The sequence below is a fragment of the Hypanus sabinus genome, chromosome 23 (assembly GCF_030144855.1).
Source record: "Hypanus sabinus isolate sHypSab1 chromosome 23, sHypSab1.hap1, whole genome shotgun sequence".
Taxonomy (NCBI): Eukaryota; Metazoa; Chordata; class Chondrichthyes; order Myliobatiformes; family Dasyatidae; genus Hypanus; species Hypanus sabinus.
The window spans coordinates 59,459,830-59,476,456 of record NC_082728.1 but is presented as its reverse complement, the minus strand read 5'-3'; the positions used below and the strand labels follow the sequence as shown (position 1 = coordinate 59,476,456).

General features: G+C 50.3%; 1 long non-coding RNA gene across 1 annotated transcript in view; it reads right to left on the bottom strand.

The window, feature by feature from the left end:
• LOC132380333 (uncharacterized) overlaps positions 1 to 16,335 on the bottom strand; it is a 110,129-nt gene extending 93,794 nt beyond the window's left edge. The window contains exons 1-2 of the long non-coding RNA XR_009507739.1: positions 16,118 to 16,335; positions 1,650 to 1,706 (exon numbers count right to left, since the gene is read on the bottom strand). This is a non-coding gene — a long non-coding RNA (uncharacterized LOC132380333). The remainder of the gene's footprint in view (positions 1 to 1,649; positions 1,707 to 16,117) is intronic.
• Positions 16,336 to 16,627: the final 292 nt, after the last annotated feature.

Sequence of the window (16,627 nt, the reverse complement as noted above, 5' to 3'; positions counted from 1 at the left end):
GATGGAATGTGCCCAGTGTCTGTTTGACGTTGGCCTGGGATGGAATGTGCCCAGTGTCTGTTTGACGTTGGCCTGGGATGGAATGTGCCCAGTGTCTGTTTGACGTTGGCCTGGGATGGAATGTGCCCAGTGTCTGTTTGACGTTGGCCTGGGATGGAATGTGCCCAGTGTCTGTTTGACGTTGGCCTGGGATGGAATGTGCCCAGTGTCTGTTTGACGTTGGCCTGGGATGGAATGTGCCCAGTGTCTGTTTGACGTTGGCCTGGGATGGAATGTGCCCAGTGTCTGTTTGACGTTGGCCTGGGATGGAATGTGCCCAGTGTCTGTTTGACGTTGGCCTGGGATGGAATGTGCCCAGTGTCTGTTTGACGTTGGCCTGGGATGGAATGTGCCCAGTGTCTGTTTGACGTTGGCCTGGGATGGAATGTGCCCAGTGTCTGTTTGACATTGGTTTGGGATGGAATGTGCCCAGTGTCTGTTTGACGTTGGTTTGGGATGGAATGTGCCCAGTGTCTGTTTGACATTGGTTTGGGATGGAATGTGCCCAGTGTCTGTTTGACATTGGTTTGGGATGGAATGTGCCCAGTGTCTGTTTGACGTTGGCCTGGGATGGAATGTGCCCAGTGTCTGTTTGACGTTGGCCTGGGATGGAATGTGCCCAGTGTCTGTTTGACGTTGGCCTGGGATGGAATGTGCCCAGTGTCTGTTTGACGTTGGCCTGGGACGGAATGTGCCCAGTGTCTGTTTGACGTTGGCCTGGGATGGAATGTGCCCAGTGTCTGTCTGACATTGGCCTGGGATGGAATGTGCCCAGTGTCTGTTTGACGTTGGCCTGGGATGGAATGTGCCCAGTGTCTGTTTGACGTTGGCCTGGGATGGAATGTGCCCAGTGTCTGTTTGACGTTGGCCTGGGATGGAATGTGCCCAGTGTCTGTTTGACGTTGGCCTGGGATGGAATGTGCCCAGTGTCTGTTTGACATTGGCCTGGGATGGAATGTGCCCAGTGTCTGTTTGACGTTGGCCTGGGACGGAATGTGCCCAGTGTCTGTTTGATGTTGGCCTGGGATGGAATGTGCCCAGTGTCTGTTTGACGTTGGCCTGGGATGGAATGTGCCCAGTGTCTGTTTGACATTGGCCTGGGATAGAATGTGCCCAGTGCCCGGCTGATGTGGAACGGGGTGAAATGTTCACAGCTACCAGGATGTTCGTGGAAAGTTCCTTCAGCAGACAAAATGGACGAGGTTTTGCTGCTGGATGTGAGCAGGGTTGAGGCAGAACCTCCATGTCTATGCACTATGATGATCACCATGGTTTACTTATAGAACAGTTCTTTTTCTTTCAGTCACTTGGAGTGATTTAAGTAACTTTATCATAAGTTTCTCCAGGCTGAAGTTTTGTCACCACCGAGGCCTCAGTGAAGCCCTCAAGTTGAAGGGTGGGTTGCAACAGCTTGTTGTAACAGGACTGTGTGAGCCCTGCTTCACTCAGCACCACAAAATAAAGGCAATTTCAAGAAATATAGGCATGAGATTCAACATCAGAAAGAGGGACTATTGTTGCAAACTGCCTTTAAAATGAGTATTCCAGCAATGCACAGGTGTATAAATACCAACACACAAAAGCATAAACACACACACAGACGGATTTACCTCCGCACTGGACAACTGAGCAGCATGCATCTTCTCACCAGGGACTCACGACTCCATCTGTAGAATAATGATACTAATCAGTAAGATCGATCTTTATTCATAACCAACTAATCCCAAGAATACACAGAGTTTTCTTTAGAAAGGTTTTCTCCAGCACTACGGCAACACAAGACAAGATTCACCTGAGGCCAACAATCTCCGCAACTCACCTGAGGCCAACAATCTCCGCACCTCACCTGAGACCAACAATCTCCACACCTCAACTGAGGCCAACAATCACCGCACCTCACCTGAGGCCAACAATCACCGCACCTCACCTGAGGCAAACAATCTCGGCACCTCACCTGAGGCCAACAATCTCCGCACCTCACCTGAGGCCAACAATCTCTGCACCGCACCTGAGGCCAACAATCTCCGTACCTCACCTGAGGCCAACAATCTCCGCGCCTCACCTGAGGCAAACAATCTCGGCACCTCACCTGAGGCCAACAATCTCGGCACCTCACCTGAGGCAACCAATCTCCGCATCTCACCTGAGGCCAACAATCTCCGCACCTCACCTGAGGCCAACAATCTCCGCACCTCACCTGAGGCCAACAATCTCTGCACCTCACCTGAGGCAAACAATCTCGGCACCTCACCTGAGACCAACAATCTCCGCACCTCACCTGAGGACAACAATCTCAGCAGCTCACCTGAGACCAACAATCTCGGCACCTCACCTGAGGCAAACAATCTCCGCACCTCACCTGAGGCCAACAATCTCCGCACCTCACCTGAGCCCAACAATTTCCGCACCTCACCTGAGGCCAACAATCTCTGCACCTCACCTGAGGCCAAGAATCTCCGCACCACACCTGAGGCCAACAATCTCCGCACCTCACCTGAGGCCAACAATCTCCGCACCTCACCTGAGGCCAACAATCTCCGCACCTCACCTGAGGCCAACAATCTCTGCACCTCACCTGAGGCAAACAATCTCGGCACCTCACCTGAGACCAACAATCTCCGCACCTCACCTGAGGACAACAATCTCAGCAGCTCACCTGAGACCAACAATCTCGGCACCTCACCTGAGGCAAACAATCTCCGCACCTCACCTGTGGCCAACAATCTCCGCACCTCACCTGAGGCCAACAATCTCCACACCTCACCTGAGCCCAACAATTTCCGCACCTCACCTGAGGCCAACAATCTCTGCACCTCACCTGAGGCCAATAATCTCCGCACCACACCTGAGGCAAACAATCTCCGCACCTCACCTGAGGCCAACAATCTCGGCACCTCACCAGTGGCAAACAATCTCGGCACCTCACCTGAGACCAACAATCTCCGCACCTCACCTGAGGCAAACAATCTCCGCAGCTCACCTGTGGCAAACAATCTCGGCACCTCACCTGAGGCAAACAATCTCTGCACCTCACCTGAGGCAAACAATCTCCGCACCTCACCTGAGGCAAACAATCTCGGCACCTCACCTGAGGCAAACAATCTCGGCACCTCACATGAAGCCAACAATCTCCGCACCTCACCTGAGGCCAACAATCTCGGCACCTCACCTCAGGCAAACAATCTCCGCACCTCACCTGAGGCAAACAATCTCGGCACCTCACCTGAGGCAAACAATCTCCGCACCTCACCTGAGACCAACAATCTCCGCACCTCACCTGAGGCCAACAATCTCCGCACCTCACCTGTGGCAAACAATCTCGGCACCTCACCTGAGGCCAACAATCTCCGCACCTCACCTGAGGCAAACAATCTCCGCACCTCACCTGAGGCCAACGAACTCCGCACCTCACCTGAGGCAAACAATCTCGGCACCTCACCTGAGGCAAACGATCTCCGCACCTCACCTGAGGCAAACAATCTCCGCACCTCACCTGAGGCCAACAATCTCGGCACCTCAGCTCAGGCAAACAATCTCGGCACCTCACCTGAGGCCAACAATTTCGGCACCTCACCTGAGGCCAACAATCTCCACATCTCACATGAGGCCAACAATCTCCGCACCTCACCTGAGGCAAACAATCTCCGCACCTCACCTGAGGCAAACAATCTCCGCACATCACCTGAGGCCAACAATCTCTGCACCTCACCTCAGGCAAACAATCTCGGCTCCTCACCTGAGGTCAACAATCTCGGCACCTCACCTGAGGCAAACAATCTCGGCACCTCACCTGAGGCAAACAATCTCCGCACCTCACCTGAGGCAAACAATCTCCGCACCTCACCTGAGGCCAACAATCTCCGCACCTCACCTGAGGCCAACAATCTCCGCACCCCACCTGAGGCCAACAATCTCCGCACCTCACCTGAGGCCAACAATCTCCGCACCTCATCTGAGGCCAACAATCTCCGCAGCTCACCTGTGGCAAACAATCTCGGCACCTCACCTGAGGCAAACAATCTCCGCACCTCACCTGTGGCAAACAATCTCCGCACCTCACCTGAGGCAAACAATCTCCGCACCTCACCTGAGGCAAACAATCTCGGCACCTCACCTGAGGCAAACAATCTCGGCACCTCACATGAAGCCAACAATCTCCGCACCTCACCTGATGCCAACAATCTCGGCACCTCACCTCAGGCAAACAATCTCCGCACCTCACCTGAGGCAAACAATCTCGGCACCTCACCTGAGGCAAACAATCTCCGCACCTCACCTGAGACCAACAATCTCCGCACCTCACCTGAGGCAAACAATCTCCGCACCTCACCTGAGGCAAACAATCTCCGCACCTCACCTGAGGCCAACAATCTCCACACCTCACCTGAGGCCAACAATCTCCGCACCTCACCTGAGGCCAACAATCTCCGCGCCTCACCTGAGGCAAACAATCTCCGCGCCTCACCTGAGGCAAACAATCTCGGCGCCTCACCTGAGGCCAACAATCTCGTCGCCTCACCTGAGGCCAACAATCTCGGCACCTCACCTGAGGCCAACAATCTCGGCACCTCACCTGAGGCCAACAATCTCGGCACCTCACCTGAGGCAAACAATCTCCGCACCTCACCTGAGGCCAACAATCTCCGCACCTCACCTGAGACCAACAATCTCCGCACCTCACCTGAGACCAACAATCTCCGCACCTCACCTGAGGCCAACAATCTCCGTACCTCACCTGTGGCAAACAATCTCGGCACCTCACCTGTGGCCAACAATCTCCGCACCTCACCTGAGGCAAACAATCTCCGCACCTCACCTGAGGCCAACAATCTCCGCACCTCACCTGAGGCAAACAATCTCCACACCTCACATGAGGCAAACAATCTCCGCACCTCACCTGAGGCAAACAATCTCGGCACCTCACCTGAGGCAAACGATCTCCGCACCTCACCTGAGGCAAACAATCTCCGCACCCCACCTGAGGCCAACAATCTCCGCACCTCACCTGAGGTCAACAATCTCGGCACCTCACCTGAGGCCAACAATCTCCGCACCTCACCTGAGGCAAACAATCTCCGCACCTCACCTGAGGCAAACAATCTCCGCACCTCACCTGAGGCCAACAATCTCCACACCTCACCTGAAGCCTACAATCACCGCACGTCACCTGAGGCAAACAATCTCCGCACCTCACCTGAGGTCAACAATCTCGGCACCTCACCTGAGGCCAACAATCTCCGCACGTCACCTGAGGCAAACAATCTCCGCACCTCACCTGAGGCAAACAATCTCCGCACCTCCCCTGAGGCCAACAATCTCCGCACCTCACCTCAGGCAAACAATCTCGGCACCTCACCTCAGGCAAACAATCTCGGCACCTCACCTGAGACCAACAATCTCCGCGCCTCCCCTGAGGCCAACCATCTCCGCACCTCACCTGAGGCAAACAATCTCCGCACCTCACCTGAGGCAAACAATCTCCGCACCTCCCCTGAGGCAAACTATCTCCGCACCTCACCTGAGACCAACAATCTCCGCACCTCACCTGAGGCCAACGATCTCGGCACCTCACCTCAGGCAAACAATCTCCGCACCTCACCTGAGGCCAACAATCTCGGCACCTCACCTGAGGCCAACAATCTCCGCACCTCACATGAGGCCAACAATCTCCGCACCTCACCTGAGGCAAACAATCTCCGCACCTCCCCTGAGGCAAACAATCTCCGCACCTCACCTGAGGCAAGCAATCTCCGCACCTCACCTCAGGCCAACAATCTCCGCACCTCACCTCAGGCAAACAATCTCGGCTCCTCACCTGAGGTCAACAATCTCGGCACCTCACCTGAGGCAAACAATCTCGGCACCTCACCTGAGGCAAACAATCTCGGCACCTCACCTCAGGCAAACAATCTCGGCTCCTCACCTGAGGTCAACAATCTCGGCACCTCACCTCAGGCAAACAATCTCGGCTCCTCACCTGAGGTCAACAATCTCGGCACCTCACCTGAGGCAAACAATCTCGGCACCTCACCTGAGGCAAACAATCTCCGCACCTCACCTGAGGCAAACAATCTCCGCACCTCACCTGAGGCCAACAATCTCGGCACCTCACCTGAGGCAAACAATCTCCGCACCTCACCTGAGACCAACAATCTCCGCACCTCACCTGAGGCAAACAATCTCGGCACCTCACCTGAGGCCAACAATCTCCGCACCTCACCTGAGGTTAACAATCTCCGCACCTCACCTGAGGCCAACCATCTCCGCACCTCACCTGTGGCAAACCATCTCCGCACCTCACCTGAGGCCAACAATCTCCGCACCTCACCTGAGGCAAACAATCTCCGCACCTCACCTGAGGCCAACAATCTCCGCACCTCACCTGAGGCAAACGATCTCCGCACCTCACCTGAGGCAAACGATCTCGGCACCTCACCTGAGGCAAACGATCTCCGCACCTCACCTGAGGCAAACGATCTCGGCACCTCACCTGAGGCCAACAATCTCGGCACCTCACCTCAGGCAAACAATCTCCGCACCTCACCTGAGGCCAACATTCTCGGCACCTCACCTGAGGCCAACAATCTCCGCACCTCACATGAGGCCAACAATCTCCGCACCTCACCTGAGGCAAACAATCTCCGCACCTCCCCTGAGGCAAACAATCTCCACACCTCACCTGAGGCAAGCAATCTCCGCACCTCACCTAAGGCCAACAATCTCCGCACCTCACCTCAGGCAAACAATCTCGGCTCTTCACCTGAGGTCAACAATCTTGGCACCTCACCTGAGGCAAACAATCTCGGCACCTCACCTCAGGCAAACAATCTCGGCTCCTCACCTGAGGTCAACAATCTCGGCACCTCACCTCAGGCAAACAATCTCGGCTCCTCACCTGAGGCCAACAATCTCGGCACCTCACCTGAGGCAAACAATCTCCGCACCTCACTTGAGGCCAACAATCTCCGCACCTCTCCTGAGGCCAACAATCTCCGCACCCCACCTGAGGCCAACAATCTCCGCACCCCACCTGAGGCCAACAATCTCCGCACCTCCCCTGAGGCAAACAGTCTCCGCACCTCTCCTGAGGCAAACAGTCTCCGCACCTCACCTGAGACCAACAATCTCCGCACCTCACCTGAGGCAAACGATCTCCGCGCCTCACCTGAGGCAAACGATCTCCGCACCTCACCTGAGGCAAACAATCTCCGCACCTCACCTGAGGCCAACAATCTCGGCACCTCACCTCAGGCAAACAATCTCCGCACCTCACCTCAGGCAAACAATCTCGGCACCTCACCTGAGGCAAACAATCTCCGCAGCTCACCTGAGGCAAACAATCTCCGCACCTCCCGAGGCAAACTATCTCCGCACCTCACCTGAGACCAACAATCTCCGCACCTCACCTGAGGCAAACAATCTCCGCACCTCCCCTGAGGCAAACAATCTCCGCACCTCACCTGAGACCAACAATCTCCGCACCTCACCTGAGGCAAACAATCTCTGCACCTCACCTGAGGCAAACAATCTCCGCACCTCACCTGAGGTCAACAATCTCCGCACCTCACCTGAGGTCAACAATCTCGGCACCTCACCTGAGGCCAACAATCTCCGCACCTCACCTGAGGTCAACAATCTCCGCACCTCACCTGAGGCAAACAATCTCCGCACCTCACCTGAGGCAAACAATCTCCGCACCTCACCTGAGCTATGTTTTGATATTTGTGTTCTGGCGTTTCCTGAGGCCTTTTTAGCATTTCCACTTAACTGTCAAATCTGGAAGGTTCTTCCATGCAGGGTCAAAAAATAAAATAAAACTTTGAATCAGCCAATTTCCTTTATCAAATTAAGGACATTTGGTTGAACAGTTGAGCAGTGCCATAGTATTACTGAAGCCCTCCAGACCTTGGTTGTCCCTCGCTCTCTGAGTTCTTAACTAGCCGAGGTCATCCCTAATTACTGCTTACCTCATATCCCAAAAAAGTGATAACTGTGTCCCTGCTTATTCATTGTTACTGGTTGGTTGAGAAGATCGTAACTTGCCTTGGTTATTACCTACTATTGGTTATAGTTGCCCATAATTACTCTTTATCTAGAGTCACTGACTTTAGTTATCCCTTCAGAGGTGATATTACTGGCCTTGGCTACCAGCAGTTATCGCTTTGTCCAACAAGGCAATAACAAGTTTCAGTTATCCCCAGTCTTTGGTTATCCCTCCTTGCCCAAAATGGTGGTAATTGATTTCAATATGCCTAATTATTGATTAGTTCTCTGGTTATCCAAGAAAGTGGTAACACATCTCAGATATCAATGTCACCTGAGGTGGTGGTACTGTAACTGCCCTGTTACAAGCTATCTGGAAGGTGCCATGGTTATCACATTAGTAGTTATTCTAGTTATCTGAAAAGATCCTTACTGGCCTCAGACATCGCTATCTATAATTGCCTAAGATGATGATAACTGGTTTGGTTATTACCAATAATTGATTACCCAAGTTGCCTGAATTGATGATGACTGTCCTTGGTGATCCTGAATGAATGATTGTCCCTAGTTTGCTCGTTGAGTCATACAGCACCAGAAGGGTCTCTTCAGCCCACATTGTCTATGCCAACCATCGAGGTGCACTAAATCCATGTACCAAAGTTAGTCTGTAGACTCTTTGCCTTTATTCATGTGCTCATCTCAATGTTCTTGTGAGAACCTCTGTCCCACTACACAATTAGACAGGTTCCAATAACATCCAGGGTGAAAAAAGTCTTCCTAGATCTCCTCTAAGAAGTCTTCCTTACTTTAAACCTGTTCCCTCCAGTTTTAGACACCATTGACAAGGTGAAAAGATTCCTTCTTTCTACGCCCCTCATAATTTTGTACCTCCATCAGGTCCCCTCTCAGGAAAAACAAACGCAGCACCTTTATTCCTGAAACTGTCCGGCCAGCGAGAATCTGACACTGTATCATCTCCAACAAAACATAATCTTCCTATCTGTGGCTCCACCCATGGTTTATAAAGTTTTACCATAACCTTCCATAACCTTATATCCTGTTCCTCAAACCAATGAAATCTCATATTCGCTGATGACACGACCGTGGTGGGTCTCATCAGCAAGAACAATGTTTCAGCTTACAGAGAGGAGATGCAGCGGGTAAGGGACTGGTGAAGAGCCAACAACCTGTCTCTGAATGTGAACTGAACAAAAGAGGCGGTTGTTGACTTCAGGAGAGCACGGAGCAACCACTCTCCACTGAACATTGACAGCTAAAAGCACCAAATTTCTTGGTGTTCACCTCCCTCAACACCAGCTCCATAGCCAAGAAAGCCCAGCAGCATCTCTACTTTCTGCGAAGGCTGAGGAAAGTCCATCTCCCACCCCCCCCCCCCCCCATCCTCGTCACATTCTACAGAGGATATACTGAGAGCATCCTGAACAGCTGTATCACTGCCTGGTTCGGAAATTGCACCGTCTTGGATCGCAAGACCCTGCAGCAGATAGTGAGGTCAGCTGAGAAGATCATCGGGGTCTCTCTTCACACTATTACAGACATTTACACTACACACTGCATCCACAAAGCTAACAGCATTGTGAAGGACCCCACACACTCTCACACAAACTCTTCTCCCTTCTGCCATCTGGCAAAAGGCACTGAAGCATTCAGGCTCTCAAGAGCAGACTGTGCAACGGTTTCTTCCCCTAAGCCATCAGACTCCTCAATACCCAGAGTCTAGACTGACATCTACATCATTTATTATTATATTGTAATTTGTCCTCTACTGTGCCTATTGTCTTGTTTATTAATTATGGTACTGCCCTGCACTGTTTTGTGCACTTTATGTAGTCCTGTGCGGCTCTGTAGTCTCCACATGTAGCCTAACCAGAGTCTTCTACAGTTGCAACATAACCTCTTGACTTTTAAACTCAGTGACTTGACTAATAACGGCAAGCATTCCATAAGCCTTCTTAATCCCCCCTATCGACCTGTGCAGCCACTTTCCAAGAACTTGGATCCCAAGATCTCTCTGCTCAGTAACACTGTTAAGGATTTTGCCCTTAACAGTTCACTGTCTCCTTGCATTTGGTGCAGCACCTCATATTCATCTGTGTTCAACTCCATCTGCCATTTCTCAGCCCATTATCTCTTGCTGTGTTACTTGCAAGCTATTGTCAGGAACGCGGCCGGATGGACCCAAACGCAGGACGCAGACACTGAGGAGGAGCCCTCGGACCAGATCGAGACCCGGAACACGGATTCCGGACCGGACTGGACCCTGACAGCTATCCACAATCCCTTCAACCACTATCCTCTTGTCTTCTGTGTGCAGGCCAGTTCTGAATCCAAACACTGCAGACCCCATGCATCTTAATCCCCCAGGTGAGCCTCCCATGAGGGACTTCGTCAAATGCCTTACTAAAATCTAGCTAGACAACATCCACTGCCCTACCCTCATCAATCTCTCTTTGTCACCATGTCAAAAAACTCAGTCAAGTTGGTAAGGCACAATATGCCACTCACAAAGCCACGCTGGCTCTCCCTAATTAGGCCATGGGCTTCCCCATGCTCAAATATCCTATCCCTAATAATTTTCTCCAGCAATTTCCCTAAAACTGATATGAGACTCACTGGTCTATAGTTCCCAGAATTTTTCCTTGTTCCCTTCTTAAATAGAAGTACAACATTAGCCTCTTGCCTGTCCTCTGGGACCTCACCTGTGGCTAGAGAGGGCATAAAGATACGGTCAAGGTCCCAGAAATCTTGTCTCTTACCTCCGTCAATAACCTGGGGTAAATCCCATCAGGCCCTGCAGACTTCTCTGCCTTAATACTCCTTAGGAAGCCTAGCACTTCCTCTTCCTTGACCTCTAAATGCCCCCCACACACAGCACGGATATCCCCGTCCTCCATATGATGCTGAAGCAAAGTACTCATTAAGTACCTCACTCACATTCTCTGCATCCAAGCAAATGTTCCCCCCCCCCACTTACCCTTGAGTGCTCTCCCTAGTTATCCCCTTGCTCTTGTTAGCTCTATAGAATGCCTTGGGATTCACCTTGATCCTACTTGCTAAGGACTTTTTGTGGCCCCTCCCGGCTTTCCTAATTCCCTTCTGTAGTTCTTTTCTGGCTTCATTATCTCCTCATGTGCTTTGCTTGATCCCAACTTCTGAAGCTTTGCATACTTTCCATTTTCTTCTTGACAAAATCCATCACCTCTCTGGACATCCAATCTTTCTATCCCCGTCCTTTCTTCTAACAGGACCATACCTTTCCTGTACTCTGTGCAAGTGATCATTAAACACCCTCCACATGTCTGATGTGGACTTGCCAGAGAAAAAGTGTTCCCAATTAATGCTTCTTAGTTCCTGCCTAATGTGCTTTTAATTTGCCATCCTCCAATTGAAGACTCTCTCCCACAAGGACCATTCCTATCCTTATCTGTGGCTATCCTGAAAGTTAAGGAGTTGTGGTCACTGCTCACCCACTGAAGAGTCAGTAACTGGGTAACCCAACACCAGGTCCAGTGCAGTTCCTCCTCTCACTGCACTGTCAACAAACCTTCCTGGATACACTTAACAAAGTCAGCCTCATCTAAACTCCTGACACTGAGAAGGGTCTCGGCCCGAAACATCGACAGTGCTTCTCCCTACAGATGCTGCCTGGCCTGCTGTGTTCCACCAGCATTTTGTGTGTGTTGTTGTTTGAATTTCCAGCATCCGCAGATTTCCTCGTGTTTGCACACTAAGAAGGTCCCAGTTTATATTAGGGAAGATTCAATCCCCCATGACAACAACCCTATTATTTTTACACATTTCCTTAATCTAATTACATATCGTTTCCTCAATGCCCCGGTGGCTATTGAGGGGTCTGTGGTACAGTCCCATCAGCACGAGTGCATCCTTTGTATTCCTGCGATCTGCCCAAACGGACTCGGTGTCTGAACCCTCCATTATGTCTCCCCTGAGCGCAGCTGTGATAGTGTCCCTGATTAGTTGTGTAACTCCACCCTCTCTAGCTTTTTTAAAACTTCAAAAACATGGTACATTAATCACCCATTCCTGCCTCTCTCTCAACCAAGTTTCAGTAATGGCCACAACATCATAGTTTCCATGCTCTAAACTCATCACCTTTATCCATTACACTCTCAGCAGCTGTGAAATTTGTTGTTTTTGTGGCAGCTGTACAGGGAAATACATTAACAAAGCTTTAAGTTACAATAAAAAATAAAATAAATAAATTGTGCAACAAAGGAATAATGAAGTAGTTTTCACATGTTCATGCTGTTTGCCTTGGTTATCTCTCGCTGTGGTAATTGGCCTTGAACCACTATAGTGTTTGTCCACTCGGTCGCCCACAACGGCAGGAAGAAGAATTCCACAATCTTGCCCAAGTGATGAACTGCTGCTTCACAGCACCACAGACCTGCATTCAATCCTGACCCTGTGAGCTGTCTGTGCGGAATTTGCACACTCTCCCTGTGATCACGGGGGTTTCCCCCAGGAATTCCCTTCTCCTCCCACAGTCAGCTGCTGAAAATTGTTCTTAGTGTGTGGGTGAGTGGTAGAATCTGGTGGTGGGGGGTGAGATGATGGGAATGCGGAGAGGTTAAATATAAGAGATTTAACATGGGCATGTTAATGGTCATTGCAGACTTGATGGGCTGAAGGGTCTATTTCTGTAACTCTCTGATTTACTGCGTCCGGACAGTGGGAGTTTGGAGTGATGGTTCTTCCCACATTCCAGCCTCCACCCCTGCCACCAATATTTCAGTGGGAAAGGTCACAGAAACTCCTGAACTGTTGAGGTATATGACAGATGCTGCATAATACACAATGCAACGACATAGGCCCACTCAGAGAAATGGCAATGCAACAGTAACAGTAACAAAGAAAAACATTCAAACAGTAATATGACTTCTAATGTGGATGTTATAGCCAGGGAAGGGGTGATAATGGGAACAAGCTCCCACTACCTAATAAATGCTCTCAGCCTCTGACAACCAGGCCCAGCTCCTGGCCTTCACGTGTGGCTTAGCTACTAAGCCTGGCAGAACTGTTTCTACTGACAGGAGAAGAGGCAAAGGTGGATTACTGGCACCTTAAAACCACTCGCTTCAGGCAGATGGGATTTTCAGCCGCGGTTGGCAGCTCATCTAGGAGAAGGAAAACTTTGATCTCAAACCTCTGCTTCCTTTTGGCTATATTCACTCTTGGAGAAGGCTTCAGGAGTAAACTTAAAGGGGAAAAAGTCCGAAATGGGAGTCCCTAAGGCAGTTCAATGCTGACTGGCAACTCCTGTGACGCTGCTGCCACCAAACTGTATCAGTCTCTGCCGTTCCTCTGGGTTTATCAGATGTGTGAAAAGGGGGAGCTTGCTACATGCACAACAGCTTGCTCTCCATATTGTACTGCCCAGGCTTGTGTACCTAGTCAGCCAGGACGCAACATCCACGTTAACTGTGACCGACGGAGGCCTCTCCATAATAAAGTAATTGCCTTTCTGCACTGCCATTTCTGACCTGTTGAACAGTTCCAGAACATTCTGCTTTCATTTCACTAGGGGATAACACTTCATTACAGAATGCACAATAATAATGCCCCAAAACAGCAATCCTTTAAGCCATTGATAATGCTCGAATGGTACAAATTAACACTCCAGCTGGTAATAGCAGCCGACACAGGGTACTCCAAACCAGGAAGTGTACTGCAGCAAAGCTACCGATCACGTGCAGATCAGGTACAGTAATGAGCAGATTGTAGAAGGTTCTGTGGAAATACTGATTCCCCCTCTTCTTCGTATGAAGTAGAACATAACAGGTCATTGTGGGTCCAGTAGCCAGTGGCATTTAGCAGTGTGGTAATTAGTGCACAGCTCAGAATGCCCCCAAGGAGCTGAGCTAGCTGATGAGGAGAACAACAGTGACTCTCAGTCCCCAGGCTTCATGCCAGTACCGGTTCAGGAGTAAGGGCAGTGATTGTGACCAGTGGCCCACTGACAATCGTACAAGCACAGCACCCACTGCAGGGTGTATGCACACAGCAATACGGAAAGTCCAAGCTGAACTTATCGTCATATGCACAAGTACATCTCCGTAGAGTGCTTTGAAAAACTTACTTACAGCATCTTCTAACACTCTGATAACAAAGTCCTGGACAACGAGATTCAGTGACAGCAGATATTAATGCTGACCACCACCACCTTCAATGTGCCAGGAAAGTCTTTGTTTGAATGAGAAAAATGATTTTTAAATTTAAATATGAACGCCTCAGATCTGACACAAAACTCGTGCTATCCTGGGCAGAAGTGATCTCTACTTTTCTATAAGCTTTTGAGAACTGGACTACCTAATTACTGCATGCACTTTGCTGAAAAGTACCATCAAACACTGGCTCTCAAAACCCTGTGAGTTCACTGAAAGGGTAAAGGAACTAACTTCCATGTCCTCTCCCAGATCAGCAGCCCCAAATTCAAGGCTTTATTTACACTGTCATGATGGTGGGCCACATCCATAAGCACTCCTAAAACAGGCACTATTCTGAACTCTGCCAGGCAGACTGAAGCTTCCAGTGAAGAACAGCATAATCCCTTCCATTTGCTGGGAACATGACCACTTCATGTGGAGAAATATTATCCAGGATGTATTGAGAATGTAGACTCCAGCCATCGACAGTACAACGAGGCCTTGCACGAGAGGCAAAAGAAGTGCAGCAAGCACACAAGCTTCCCACCCTCTCATCCTGTCAGGCCCCTCCTGCCCCACCTGTGGGGGCATCAACACCTTCCACACTGGCTTCATCCGCCAATTCAGAACCTGCAAGAGTGGGAATGAGCCATCCTTGATGCTGAGGCACAGTTCAAGAAGAAGAGAAGACGAAAAGATAACGCGAGGAAATCTGCGGATGCTGGAAATTCAAACAACAACACACACAAAATGCTGGTGGAACGCAGCAGGCCAGGCAGCAACTATAGGGAGAAGCGCTGTTGACGTTTCGGGTCGAGACCCTTCGTCAGTCCTGACAAAACGTCGACAGTGCTCTTCCCTATAATGCTGCCTGGCCTGCTGCGTTCCACCAGCATTTTGTGTGTGTTGCAAGCCAAAAAAGATATCAAGGTTAATCTGATTCACCTTATAACTTCACTGTACAAGACTAATGGACTGGTAAGTAACCATAGCAATTAATGTAAATTAATTAACCGGGTCAAGGCCTGGACACAAGAACACAAGGAGCTGAACTACAGGCCCAATCACCAATATATCTGCATTAAGTTGACCCAACTAATGGTCAGGAATCCAGGGATGGGGATGAGGTTTTGGAAGGCTACAAATGGCTTAACCATCGATTTCCAATGAAATTCCTTCTCCTAATCACCGCTCAACGACCTTGTCAGTCTCCCTTCATTCTTTATCCACGTGCAGGCATTCAGTGACACCGTCCAATAGTGCAGTCAGCTTCCACATGTCTAGCATTTGCTGCAAAACTGCCGAGAGATTCACTTCACAGACTCCCCACCAGAATGAAAAGCTGTACAACCTGAACCAGTACCTGCAGAAATCAGCCGCTGCTATCCCCACTCAAACCAACTCACCACGTCACGCCTCATTCTGATCAGGAAACTGAGAGCTGAGTGCTTACAAGAGAAGACCACTCAGCCCCCAAGGACTGCTCTGTCAGAACCAGCCATCTCAGCTCTGTCTGTATCTCAGCAATGTTTCACCTTCTCACTGTATTTATTCCTTCCATTGATCAATGCTCGCTGCCATTACCTACTGAAACTGTATTAACTAGCATTCAGTGTATCCCGAAGCCTCATGCACGAAGCAGCTGATTAGCACTTAACCAATGCACCAAGGGCTGCCAAACTCCAGAGGAGTGTGAGGTACTGGACTACCCCTTCCCCCTCACACAAGTGATCAGGCAGCTCGCTAGCAGAGGGAGTTTACTTCCTGGGTTGTGAATTCAGAGCCCAAATCCAACAAGCACAGCTCAGAGGACGAGTAACATTTACCCCACCATCAATATCTCTGTCCCAAATGAAAGCTTGCAACTCAACATTCAGTCAGCACGGACACAGTGTACGGCAACTTACTCTACTTGATCAGGTGGGCGCAAGGAAAACGATAGGCTCTGCTTAAAATCCACAGTGGCAAATGGGACATTGGAATGGATATCTATGCTGACCGCAGCTCCTTCGATGAGGGATCACCTGCTGATGAAGAAAGCACGATTCACGTTGTAGAGTTGACCAATGGCCCCCTTGACGGTCAGAAATGCAGGCAGTTAGTTGAGAGCGTTGGCTTGTGACATACTTTCCAGCATCAGCGGAAACCACAAGCCTATCTGTGCTGAAATGTTAAGCTACTTCGGAAATGTAAACTACACACTCGATGCTGAGCACATGTGACACGCGAGGGTGGGGGGGGGTGAGGTGCAAACTGCTCCTTCCTGCTATTAATCAACCTTCTGGAGAAAACTTTTATTGCCCAATTTCCTTACTTGATGAACCTGTCCTGCCACTCATCCCCAGCCCTGCTTCCTAAGTTCAAGAGCAAGATTATCTGCAGGCTGTTGCAGCAAAAGTGCTCTGTTGAAAGCTATC